This window comes from Pelobates fuscus, chromosome 3, assembly GCF_036172605.1.
Source record: "Pelobates fuscus isolate aPelFus1 chromosome 3, aPelFus1.pri, whole genome shotgun sequence".
Classification (NCBI taxonomy): domain Eukaryota; kingdom Metazoa; phylum Chordata; class Amphibia; order Anura; family Pelobatidae; genus Pelobates; species Pelobates fuscus.
The window spans coordinates 50,199,309-50,213,713 of NC_086319.1; positions in this window are offsets into that span (position 1 = coordinate 50,199,309).

Below are 14,405 nucleotides of genomic sequence, written 5' to 3' on the forward strand. Positions count from 1 at the left end.
GCAATTTTGCCAACACTGAAGACATAATGCCTCATCTATATTAGAAAAAATAATCTTGGACTGTCCAGGGGCATTCAGACTCCAATATCTGGGCATTGACCACAAGATTTGTCCAGATTCTGCAATACCACCTCCCAATTTGATTCAGTGTTTCGGATTTCATCATAAATCAGTAACCGAAAGGCTGACATCCATAACTGTATGATGGAGGTATGCAACGGAATGCTTGGACATTATCTTGCTACAAGTACGGCTGAATTACACAATTTGGTTTGACTGAAGTTGCCAGAAGATTGTGGCCAATTCCTAGCTATAACAATTCAGGCGGGATTAGTCCCAATTTCAGCTTCTCCTTGGCAGTTTTGTTTCCTGATGTCCTGCATCCATGGGCATCATGGAACTGTCTGCAGCCAGCATGACACAAACATTAAAGGAACACTGTACAAATATCCAGTACATTCTATTTGAGATGTATTTTATATCTATATTAACATGCTATATATCAATAAACACTATTACAACTTATTAAAGTAGCACTGTCACAATCAGGGAACTTTGCAGAATTCGCAAAGACCCCCAACGATGACATTACCGGTGGGCAAGTAAAGGTGAAATTTTCCTACCTAAACCTGTGCATATTCCTCTGGCTAGTCCTCTTAGCTAATGTCACTTCTGTACTACAGCATTGAGGTCTATGGAGTATACCGCAAGACCACGGATTTTCCATTGACGGAGCCAATTATCTTGAGCCGTCACAGATGAAGGCTGCAGCGATTGACACTTCTAAAATGCAGTAGCTACACCCAGTATCTAGCATTGTAAGGCATAGAAAATATACAGAGACAAAGTACCGTAGTCACTGCTTTGTCTCAGCAGATCTCATATCTGGGTTGGAATTCCAGTGGAATTCCAATACAGTCAAAATTAATATTTCAGAAAGATACCCTTATGAAATACTAATTTTTGAGTTGGGTGGGGTGACTGTGTCACTTTAATTTACTGTAATTTTTATATTTTAATATAAATATTTACCTTTTGACAAGCTACACTTTAATATTACACCCTGCCCCCTTTCGTGTCAACATTCTCCTGTCGGTGAGGTCCAATCAGTAGCTTCTGATAGAGAAGCATTGTGGACCATATGTGCATGTGCAACACTCGCCGCAATGCAAGAATCAAATTATAGTAATGGGTAATCATTTTTTTATTTTTTATTATTGACTATCTGGTTCCATTTAGGCTTTGGTATTTCAGTAGTCTACTGCCCTTTAACATTGGGGGGTGGCACTTTTCCTGTATATCCTTTTAGCCTTACTACAAGTTTTAATATTATAACTTTCTCACAAGTTATCTCCTGGTACGTTTAGGATCTAGTATCCTTACCTGTCACTGTATTTTTTAAGCCATTATGGGGGGCTCATCTATACTAGTCGAGATTTGTTGTGGATTTTTGTCTAATTCATCTAACAGGTGGTTACCCTAAAAATAATAATAATATTGGGCAGATTAGATGAGCCAAATGGTTCTTAGCACACATAGCTACTGACACAGCACTAGGTAGCATGCACATCAGTTGCCACAGTACTATGAGACACTCACAGTAGTGATGTACCGAACTGTCCGCCGGCGAACAGTTCCCGGCGAACTTAGCGTGTTCGCGTTCGCCGCCGCGGGCGAACACATGGGCGGTTCGATCCGCCCCCTATTCGTCATCATTGGGCAAACTTTGACCCTGTGCCTCTCGGTCAGCAGACACATTCCAGCCAATCAGCAGCACTCCCTCCCTTCCACACCCTCCAACCTCCCTCCCAGCATCCATTTTCGATTCATTCGGAAGATGCATGCTTAGTGAGAGGAGGGAAAGTTAAGCTGCTGCTGATTAGATAGGGAAATTGATAGCTAGGCTAGGGTATTCAGTGTCCACTACAATCCTGAAGGACTCATCTGATCTCTGCTGTAAGGACAGCACCCCAAAAAGCCCTTTTTAGGGCTATAACATCAGGCTGCTTTTTTTTTTTTCCCTGTGTAATGTAATTGCAGGTGCCTGCCTGCCAGCTTCTGTGTGAGGTTCACATTGGATACTGTGCCTACTTGCCCAGTGCCACCACTCATATCTGTTTTAACAATTGGTTAAGCTTTAGATTTAAAATAAATAATTTGTTTTCACTGTAATAAAAGAGCAGTTGCCTGCCTGCCAACTTCTGTGTCAGGTTGGATGCCTTGCCCATTTGCACAGTCAGTGCCACCACTCATATCTGTTTTAACAATTGGTTAAGCTTTAGATTTTAAATAAATAATTTGTTTTCACTGTAATAGAAGAGCAGTTGCCTGCCTGCCTGCCAGCTTCTGTGTCAGGTTGGATGCCTTGCCCATTTGCACAGTCAGTGCCACCACTCATATCTGTTTTAACAATAGCTTAAGCTTTAGATTTTAAAGATATCATTTTTTTTCACTGTAATAGAAGAGCAGTTGCCTGCCTGCCAGCTTCTGTGTCAGGTTGGATGCCTTGCCCATTTGCACAGTCAGTGCCACCACTCATATCTGTTTTAACAATAGCTTAAGCTTTAGATTTTAAAGAAATCATTTGTTTTCACTGTAATAGAAGAGCAGTTGCCTGCCTGCCAGCTTCTGTGTCAGGTTGGATGCCTTGCCCATTTGCACAGTCAGTGCCACCACTCATATCTGTTTTAACAATAGCTTAAGCTTTAGATTTTAAAGAAATCATTTTTTTTCACTGTAATAGAAGAGCAGTAGCCTGCCTGCCAGCTTCTGTGTCAGGTTGGATGCCTTGCCCATTTGCACAGTCAGTGCCACCACTCATATCTGTTTTAACAATAGCTTAAGCTTTAGATTTTAAAGAAATCATTTTTTTTCACTGTAATAGAAGATCAGTTAGTTGTCTGCAAGCGTCTGGGTGTCAGGCCTACTTCAGCGTGTGCTCTGCAGACCTGTGCCAGCGTGCTTTGACAGTTGCCAATCATATCTGGTGTCTCTTTAGCGTGCTTTTACAAAGAAAAAAAGGTTTCCAGTGTAAGCTAATAGCAGCCAGTCAGTGTCCTTCAAGCGGCTCTGTCAGGCCTTCCTTCAGCGTGTGCCCTGCACAACCCTGCCAGCGTTCTTTGACAATTGCCACTCATATCTGGTGTCTCTATAGCGTGCTTTTTCAAAGAAAAAAGGTTTCCAGTGTAAGCTAATAGCAGCCAGTCAGTGTCCTTCAAGCGGCTCTGTCAGGCCTTCCTTCAGCGTGTGCCCTGCACAACCCTGCCAGCGTACTTTGACAGTTGCCACTCATATCTGGTGTCTCTATAGCGTGCTTTTACAACCAAAATTTTGTTTCCACTGTAATAGAAGAGCAGTTGCCTGCCTGCCAGCTTCTGTGTGAGGTTCACAGTGGATACTGTGCCCTCTTGCCCAGTGCCACCACTCATATCTGTTTTTACAATAGCTTAAGCTTTAGATTTAAAATAAATATTTTTTTTTCACTGTAATAGAAGAGCAGTTGCCTGCCTGCCAGCTTCTGTGTCAGGTTGGATGCCTTGCCCATTTGCACAGTCAGTGCCACCACTCATATCTGTTTTAACAATAGCTTAAGCTTTAGATTTTAAAGAAATCATTTTTTTTCACTGTAATAGAAGATCAGTTAGTTGTCTGCAAGCGTCTGGGTGTCAGGCCTACTTCAGCGTGTGCTCTGCAGACCTGTGCCAGCGTGCTTTGACAGTTGCCAATCATATCTGGTGTCTCTTTAGCGTGCTTTTACAAAGAAAAAAGGTTTCCAGTGTAAGCTAATAGCAGCCAGTCAGTGTCCTTCAAGCGGCTCTGTCAGGCCTTCCTTCAGCGTGTGCCCTGCACAACCCTGCCAGCGTACTTTGACAATTGCCACTCATATCTGGTGTCTCTATAGCGTGCTTTTACAACCAAAATTTTGTTTCCACTGTAATAGAAGAGCAGTTGCCTGCCTGCCTGCCAGCTTCTGTGTGAGGTTCACAGTGGATACTGTGCCCTCTTGCCCAGTGCCACCACTCATATCTGTTTTTACAATAGCTTAAGCTTTAGATTTAAAAGAAATAATTTGATTTCACTGTAATAAAAGAGCAGTTAGTTGTCTGCAAGCGTCTGGGTGTCAGGCCTACTTCAGCGTGTGCTCTGTAGACCTGTTCCAGCGTGCTTTGACAGTTGCCAATCATATTTGGTGTCTCTTTAGCGTGCTTTTACAAAGAAAAAAGGTTTCTAGTGTAAGCTAATAGCAGCCAGTCAGTGTCCTTCAAGCGGCTCTGTCAGTCCTTCCTTCAGCGTGTGCTCTCCAGAACTGTTCCAGTGCACATTGCCAATCTTATCTGGTGTCTCTATAGCGTGCTTTTAAAACCAAAAATTTTTTTTCACTGTTATAGATTGAATAGCAGTTACTTGTCTTCAAGCGGGTGTGTCAGGCCTACAGTGTGTGCTCTGCAGAACTGTTCCAGTGCACATTGCCAATCATATCTGGTGTCTCTATAGCGTGCTTTTAAAACCAAAATTTGTTTTTCACTGTTATAGATTGAATAGCAGTTACTTGTCTTCAAGCGAGTGTCTCAGGCCTACAGTGTGTGCTCTGCAGAACTCTTACAGTTCACATTGCCAATCATATCTGGTCTCACAGTAGCTTGCACTTATAGTACCACTAATCCCCAAAAAAATGACAGGCAGAGGCAGGCCACCCCGCAGGGGCCGTCGTGGTCGTGGTGCTGTGATTCCCTTTTGCCCTAGAATAATGCCCAGTTTTCAGAAGCCACGTACCCTGAACTTGAAAAGTAGCTACGTTACTGGACGCTCATGCGCAATGCCTGTAGGCTCATGCGCCCTTTTGAGGAGGTGACAAACCTAGTCAATCGCAACAAAGGCACCATCAGCGACATCATACCATTTGTTTTCTTCCTGGAGCGTGCCCTGCGAAGAGTGCTGGATCAGGCTGTAGATGAGCGTGAAGAGGAAGAGGAAGAGGAAGAGTTGTGGTCACCATCACCACCAGAAACAGCCTTATCAGCATCGCTTGCTGGACCTGCGGCAACGCTGGAAGAGGATTGTGAGGAAGAGGAGTCAGAGGAGGAATGTAGCTTTGAGGAGGAGGAGGAGGAGGAGCAAGACCAAACACAACAGGCATCCCAGGGTGCTCGTTGTCACCTATCTGGTACCCGTGGTGTTGTACGTGGCTGGGGGGAAGAACATACCTTCAATGACATCAGTGAGGAGGAGGAACGGGAAATGAGTAGCTCGGCATCCAACCTTGTGCAAATGGGGTCTTTCATGCTGTCCTGCCTGTTGAGGGACCCTCGTATAAAAAGGCTGAAGGAGAACGACCTGTACTGGGTTACCACGCTACTAGACCCCCGGTATAAGCAGAAAGTGGCGGAAATGTTACCGAATTACAACAAGTCGGAAAGGATGCAGCATTTACAAAATAAATTAAAAAGTATGCTTTACACAGCGTATAAGGGTGATGTCACAGCACAACGGGAATCTAACAGGGGGAGAGGTGGAAGTCATCCTCCTCCTCCTCCCACGACCACGCCGGCAAGGACAGGACGCTTTAAAGACGTGTTGTTGATGGAGGACATGCGGACCTTTTTAAGTCCTATGCATCGCCACAGCCCTTCGGGATCCACCCTCAGAGAGCGACTCGACCGACAGGTAGCAGACTACCTCGCCTTAACTGCAGATATCGACACTCTGAGGAGCGATGAACCCCTTGACTACTGGGTGTGCAGGCTTGACCTGTGGCCTGAGCTATCCCAATTTGCGATAGAACTTCTGGCCTGCCCCGCTTCAAGTGTCCTGTCAGAAAGGACCTTCAGTGCAGCAGGAGGTATTGTCACTGAGAAGAGAAGTCGCCTAGGTCAAAAAAGTCTAGATTACCTCACATTTATTAAGATGAATGAGGGATGGATCCCGAAGGGACTGACACTGGGCGATACATTCGATTAAAAAAGGCCTGATGAGATGAGCTGCCTTGGGCTAAAAATGGTCCACACGCTGCTGTATTTTAGCTCTGAATGACGTTTGACTTGCGTGACTTATCCGCCACCAACTAGGGTTCAAGCCGCCATGTTTTAGGGCACTTTCTGCCTGTGAAACAAACATCAATTTTTCTGGCCGCTGCTACAGCAGCGGCTGCAACAATACCAAATTTTTCAGGCATGTGTACATGCCTAATTTTTAGGCCCACTGGTGCAGCACTGTGGCTTCAAAAACCAAACCCCCAAAAAATCCTCCAAGATGGCACCAATATACCAGTGGTCTAAGCATCTTCCCACCTTGGCCTAAAAAGGGGAAGTGATTCAACAATTAAAAATCTCTGCCATTTACACGTCCACTGATAGGAGACGCGGAAGGTATTAAACTGATATGAACAATACTAAACTCACCACTCCTATCTGGTGGCACATTAGCTTGCCCGCGCAGTGCCACAAATTTCAAGTAAGAGGACCGACCAAGCATCTTCTTCCATCTCCCTGTTACATAAATCAATGCCATATCCATAGAACTTGTAGAGAATATCCAGGATAGTTTTACAGGGCCAAATCATGTTGCCTGTTGAAAGAGGTGACCTTGCTCGGGTCCCAGGTGTGCGGTTCCTAAAATGGCTGCCATATACACGTCCACTGATAGGAGACGCGGAAGGTATTAAACTGATATGAACACTACTCCACTCCTATCTGTAGGTCCGTCCCATTGTGATTTATGCCCCCCACCCACCGCGCAGGGATGGGGGCCGGGGGGAGGAAAGTAGGCCCCCCCATTGTGATTTATGGCCCCCACCCACCGCGCAGGGGTGGGGGCCGAGGGGGGGAGGACAGTAGGTCCCCCCATTGTGTATCATGGGCTTTGAGGACAGGTGTCAATCCATACCTGCCAAGTGACCCTATGTAGGGGGAACAGTCCCTATTCTGCTCTGTGTCAGTGTGTATCATGGTCTCTGTGGACGGGGAACAGTCTCTATTCTGCTCTGTGTCAGTGTGTATCATGGTCTCTGTGGACGGTGAACAGTCTCTATTCTGCTCTGTGTCAGTGTGTATCATGGTCTCTGTGGACAGGGAACAGTCTCTATTCTGCTCTGTGTCAGTGTGTATCAGGGGCTTTGAGGACAGGTGTCAATCCATACCTGCCAAGTGACCCTATGTAGGGGTAACAGTCCCTATTCTGCTCTGTGTCAGTGTGTATCATGGTCTCTGTGGACGGGGAACAGTCTCTATTCTGCTCTGTGTCAGTGTGTTTCATGGTCTCTGTGGACAGGGAACAGTCTCCATTCTGCTCTGTGTCAGTGTGTTTCAGGGGCTTTGAGGACAGGTGTCAATCCATACCTGCCAAGTGACCCTATGTAGGGAGAACAGTCCCTATTCTGCTCTGTGTCAGTGTGTATCATGGTCTCTGTGGACGGGGAACAGTCTCTATTCTGCTCTGTGTCAGTGTGTATCATGGTCTCTGTGGACGGTGAACAGTCTCTATTCTGCTCTGTGTCAGTGTGTATCATGGTCTCTGTGGACAGGGAACAGTCTCTATTCTGCTCTGTGTCAGTGTGTATCAGGGGCTTTGAGGACAGGTGTCAATCCATACCTGCCAAGTGACCCTATGTAGGGGGGACAGTCTCTATTCTGCTCTGTGTCAGTGTGTATCATGGTCTCTGTGGACGGGGAACAGTCTCTATTCTGCTCTGTGTCAGTGTGTATCATGGTCTCTGAGGACAGGTGTCAATCCATATCTGCCAAGTGACCCTATGTAGGGGGAACAGTCTCTATTCCACTCTGTGTCAGTGTGTATCAGGGATTTGACTATCTTTATTCAGATTCAAAAATTACAATTCCAGGAAAAATTTAACAAACATTTATAAGAACATGTTATGCACATCATAGAAACAACGTGAACCTCTTTAAAGCCACAAACTTAAGACAAAAAGTATGTACACACAATGTGTAAGGGTTTGAAAGAATATTCTGAATCCTTACATGTTTACTTTATCGTTTGTTTGATTTTTGTGAACCATATATAAACTACAAGCAGCGTGAAAACTATAAAAACTCAAGTGGCCATGCTGATCAAATTAAATAGTATGCTTTACACAGCGTATAAGGGTGATGTCACAGCACAACGGGAATCTAACAGGGGAAGAGGTGAAAGTCATCCTCCCCCTCCCACGACCCCGCCATATCTGCCAAGTGACCCTATGTAGGGGTAACAGTCTCTATTCTGCTCTGTGTCAGTGTGTATCATGGTCTCTGAGGACGGGGAACAGTCTCTATTCTGCTCTGTGTCAGTGTGTATCAGGGCTGGGCTTTGAGGACAGGTGTCAATGTTAGGTGATTTCTGCCCTTTATGGATTAAAAGCAGACTCTGCATCAACTGTGTAATTTTCCATGGGAGTTTTGCCATGGATCCCCCTCCGGCATGCTACAGTCAAGGTGTTAGTCCCCTTGAAACAACTTTTCCATCACTTTTGTGGCCAGAAAGAGTCCCTGTTGGTTTTAAAATTCGCCTGCCCATTGAAGTCAATGGCGGTTCGCCGGTTCGCGAACATTTGAGGAAGTTCGCGTTCGCCGTTCGCAAACCGAAAATTTCGGGTTCGCGACAACACTAACTCACAGCACTAGCTTCAGTACCAGAATGTGCCCACAGTACCAGATTGCACCCACACTTCACGCACCTTATAAATGCCTGTAATAATAATGGAACCTGGAGGGGGCCCTCTAACAGAGGCTTTCTCAGCATCCATTAGAGAATACACAAACACACCAGATTTGTTTTAGGCAGAAAGCGTTGAAAGGACACCTTAGACCAGGCTTCCCCAAACGCCGAACCTCCAGATGTTGCTGAACTACCACTCCCATGATCTATGAATGAATTAGATAGGCTGAAAATCATGGGAGTTGTAGTTCAGCAACATCTGGAGGGCCGGAGTTTAGGGAAGCCTGCCTTAGACACTTTAGCTTGCTCTAGTGCTTTATTTGTGAAGAGTGCACCCTCTTTTTCCATTTTACAAAAAGTGCAGATTTTGATAGTGATTCGCACTTTTATAAATTAACCTTGTTACATACACTCCCCTGGCTGTCAGTCAGACAACCTGTCCGGTTACTTCCTGGCAGGGTCAGTGCCAAATTATTTTGCACTGTAGGAATGACCAGCTACATTCATACTAGAGCATATATCTTGCAAAGACTTCTCATTGAGCTGCATTATAGACATGTGCGATTCGTTTAGTTCTGAATGTACATTTGTATGAATTTCATGACGTTCGGATGCTTACGAATGTCCGAAGTGCCGATGATCCAAAGTTTGGTAGTTCGTAAGTGCTGAAGCTCCGAAGTGATTCGGATTTCTGTTTGTATTTTTATTTTTTTTTATTCTTTATTTTCGTGCAAAAGATGAAATAACAGCCATTCATGCTTTGCCACAACAGCGTTAGCATGTACCATCATAAACAAGATTCTACAATTGTGGCATAAGAGTTAGTTGCACATTTTTTTTTTTTTTTATAAAGTTGTCAAGAAGAAACAGTAATTGTAGTAATAATCAGTGGTGTAGTAACATAACATAAGGTGAGCGTTCCAATTGTTTTGGCTGACTATACATGTGTGTTAACTAGAGGAGATGTGTGTTGTGCTTGAGAGATAGATTGATAAGCAGGTGAGCCTCACATCTGTCTGGTCCTATGAGTTATGTGTGCAATGGCAAACGTGTGTGTGACATGTTAGGTTGACCAGTAGTGTGTTTAAGCTTTTCAATACAAGCAATAAGCCATAAAGGTTTCCCAGCATGTTGCGCAAAACAGTATAGGATAGCATAAAACATATAACAAAGTCCCCTGGGTGTGAGAGTGCATCTTATAGGAACAGGTGGCTGCGGTTGGTGACCAGCTTAGCCTATACCTATCGGAGAATGCACAGTTTCCTGGTTGTCGTGTTCTTCGGGTCCCATTCCTGTTGGTGGCATAGGTGGTACATGGGCAGAAATGTCCAGGTGTGGGACTGTGGCGTCATGCCATGTCTGAGCTCTGCTCCAGCCTCCGGTTTGTGCCCCTGTTCTGTAGGTTGCAGCTTTATTAAAGGTCGAGTCCTTGTTCCCTTTGCAAGGGACGCTGCCTTGGGGTGCCCTGTGTCTTGTCAGCTGCCCGCTCGTGCGTGAGTGCGGATTGGTGTTAAGTCCCTTTAAGACCCCCAGCCTGAGAGCGCAGTTACGGGTATTTGGGCTTGCACGGCCTGTACGCCGGTGGGGAGCTTGGGGTCTCTGCTTGGGGCGCTTGCGTGGGTAGGCCTTACGTGAGGCTTGGAAATGCTTGAGGTATGCATCGTTGTGTGGTGCCTAGAGTATCTCACTTACATGCTGCCTTTTCGTCCCCACGTGCTTCTGTCGGCTTTGAGACTTCTGCCATGGACCTTTTTCCATCTTCAGGCTGTGCTGAACAACTGTGGATCTTGTCTGTAGCTTATTCCAAAAGTCCTGGAATAGTGCATCGAGCCTGGATTCCAGGGTGCTTTGGTTGGGCCCGTGTGGCTGGTTGCCGGCGTGCAGTTCCTGTAGGAGAGCCTCCGCCATCTTGTGTGGTCCGGGCGCTGTTGGATTCTTGCTCAGGACTGCAGTCTGGAGTGCCACAGGGTAGTTTGTAGGTCTGTTCACCCAGTGGAGACCGGGATAACCCCCACGGGTCCAAAGGGGGGGAGGGGTAGGAGGCTTGTAAAGTTGCTTGGTGAGTCCAGCGCTGGAGAGAGCGGCCGTCTCTTCCCAGCTCCAACTCGAGTAGGCCGCATGCGGCGACCTGGTCTCCCGGCCCCGACGGGCTCCCAAGAGGTGTTACTCTGTTCCGCAGTGCACCCCGAATCTCAGGAGTGCACTACGGTATGTTTTGAGGCTATACAGCTGCCTCTTGTGCTGCCAAAAAGTGTTCCGTCGGCCAGGAGCTTGTGCCGCTTGCGTCCGCACGGCTCCGAGGTCAGACTCCGCCGTGATTCGGATTTCTGAAGAGTGGGAATGTAATGCTTGCTTTCCCAATACAGATTCACTATTCCCTGTCTAATGAAAAGAGCAAATGTTTGTGATTGATGTTAGAGGACAGCCAATTAGTGCTGATTTTGTCACTGACACTTGGCTAATGAAGGCACACAGAGTCAATAGGTGGGATAGTATATAAATCAGGGTCAGGGTGTTGGTTTGCATTCGTTTTGTTCTGAATGTACATTCGTACGAATTTGATGCAATTCAAACAAGCGGATGCTTACGAATGTCCGAAGCACCAAACCAAACCGAATGCAAATGGTCCGAATTGCCAAAGCAGACAAATTTTTTTACTTACCCAAATTTCCGAACCAAATTTTTTGCCCACGCACATCTCTACTGCATTGTGATTGGACAGCCACAGAAAGTCTGGGATGGTTAGAAAAAAATGAATAATTAATGCTTGTTTTCTTTGGAGATATGTCTACTTAACAGTGTTTTTTATTTTTTATTTTTATTTGGGCAGTGTAGTGTCCCTTTAGGTGAATAATCCCCCAGGTTTTGCTCAAAGCATCACACTTAGTGACACCACACTGTAGTTGTTGTGCGTGGCAAGCATTAACTTCAATACTACTTTTTTTGTTTTGTTTTGTTTTTTCAGGGGACATTGCACTAACCGCACAAAATTAGTCTATATTCCATGCTGTTGCATAAAGCACCATTTACACAACTGGTAAGAGTTGTTCGTAGAAGGATATAAGCTGCTGCATGGCTTTTATCAACTTCCTCAGTGGCTCCACTCATCGAACCTGACGAATGAAACTGAATCTGTTGTTGAAGCGAACAACATATCTTAAATACCATGAAAGGAGGTTGTGGGATATGTTATGGGCCCCATAAACTAGAGCAAGTGTCTAAATGGTGCTGCAACTTTCTGGTGGTGGTAGAGCTTATTATTATTATTATTAATATATTATTTATATAGCGCCAACAAATTCTATAGCGCTGTACAATGGAATATCTGCGTTTGCCTAGGAATTTGCAGCAGCTTTAATAATTGAATGTTTTGTTTTTTTCTATATTGTTTTATTCAATATATGTATAATTAATTAAAAACAAGAAAGTATGGTTCATTTGCATCTGAGAGTTTGGAGTTCAGTCTTGGATGCTGCAAACCACTTGTCTTGTAGCAAGCAGCAAGTGACATTGATACCGGAGAAACTGACGGAAGCCAAGCACAGAGAGATGGACACAGGTTTCTTCAGGAAGGAAGAGATTCTTTATTGGATCACCGATCGGGACTCAGAGGGACTAATGTCACCAAAATACAGCAAGTTCTGAGCCCCGGACAATAATGCAAGCTCCTTATATAGGCACATAACTCCTCCCATATTAAGCTCCACCCGCACATTCCCTTGACCAATCAATACAAATAAGAATTAACTTCCTGCTTGACCGCATGGCTTGTCCAGCATAATGGAGGAGGGGAATACTACATCCTGTATTCTTGCACATGCTCCGTACACTACTGATCGTATCTTGCCTCGTGCAACCAACTGATCGATACGTCAGCATATGCACGTACACATGCCACGTGGTAATCTCGGCCTACTAAATTTATTTTTACCGAGATTCCACCACATTCCCCCCTTTGATGCCTCTTGATATTTCATAATTACTTGAGGCATCACTTAACCTTAGTTTGCATACACCGCAAGTTACCTTGAACCAGACCAGACTTATCTTATGATGTGAATTTTCAACACTCATCTTCCTGCATTGGTTCTCCCTGATCTAGAGCCTTATATTTATAAATTGCCATTATCTGTGCAGCAGCCTTCCTCTCTGCTATATTTTCTATCAGGCTTTGCACAGACCTAACTACTAAGGGTATAAGACACGGCAGGAGTAGACACAACATTAAAATCAGTAGGACTCCACCTACCACTGCCTTAAGCCCTCCAAACCACTCATACCAGCTACCAAACCAACTGCTTGGATTATACCCTTTCCATACCTGAGTAGGCACATGCGCTAGTTTAACCATATGGCTAGTAAGCTCAGCTATTGCTTGCCCTTCGTCATCTATTTGAAGACAGCAATTGCTCAGGTTAAACTTCCCACATACACCTCCCTCTACTGCCAAAAGGTAATCCAAGGCTAATCTATTTTGGTATACTGCTGTCCTCATCCTGGTATTGTGCTTCGCTAGAAGATTGAGCGCTTGTGATGTCTCGTTAGTAATGATCTCAAACACCGCCTGTAATCTTATAATACGGTTGAGCATATAAATTGGGGTTCTATAACCAAAGGTACCGTCCTCTGCCCACGTGGCTGGCCCATAGTAATCTATAATACGCTGGGGAGGCCATTCATTATCTTCCCAGGCGCCTATCTCTATGGGTCCCCTTTTCTTCCTATGATTCACATCATACACTTTAACACCTAAAGTCTCACCTGTTTCAATAGGTAACAAGAAGAAGGATGGTTTGAGCATACCCAACACACATGCCCCTTCCCAGTCCTGTGGCAACTCCGAATAGGCTTTCTTACCACAGATCCAGTACAAATTTGCTGGGGCTCTCCAGTTAGATGTGATGGATAAATCAAACCACACATCCTTTAAATTGGCGTATCTAGCAAACGGGTTAGATGGTTCTGAGACATTTGAAGCCGACCACCAAGTTGTATTCTTCGTATCATCATCATAAGCTTTTTGCCCTATACAAGTTAATTCTCCTACAGAAGTATTATACATCATTCCTTTCCTTGCTATGCAAACATAACCTATGATGGAGGTCTTTAATCTCCACTCAGATTTACCTCTAACACTCATATGATAATCGGCTTGTGTAGATATTAATTGGTCAACTGCCTCAGAACCGGACATTACCTCCTTTGCTTCCCAAGGCCATTGGTCTCCCATGTTAGTACCTCCACACACATAGCAGTTGGTAACATTAAGACTACCGGCAATACTTTCGGCTAAATCAATAAACAGGTTTTTAGCATTATGGGGGATCTTATTATCTATGCTCATCTCTTCATAAAAGGAATGGTATACTTGATGAGTCTGGGAGGATACCGTATCAGTCTCTATCCCTATAAACAATACTGTCCCAGGATCTAAACCCGTCCCATATATTTGAAACCCAAATAAATTACCATATTTATCTAAGAACTTGTCGGGGTTATTTATAAGTATATGGACTGGATTGCATTCCATAGACTTACAATATGGGCTGGTAGGCAACTTAGTCACAATCATGTCCTTGTCTACTGTCTGTCCCCAAGTTGCCCACCCCACACAAGACCAATATGGGCAAAAGTTATAATCTCTATTTGGGCATCTAGGACTCACATATTTATTTTTACTACTGGGACAAATATATTTATCGTTAGACCCATACGTCCTCTCCCATCTAAGATCCCCACATACATTCCACGGC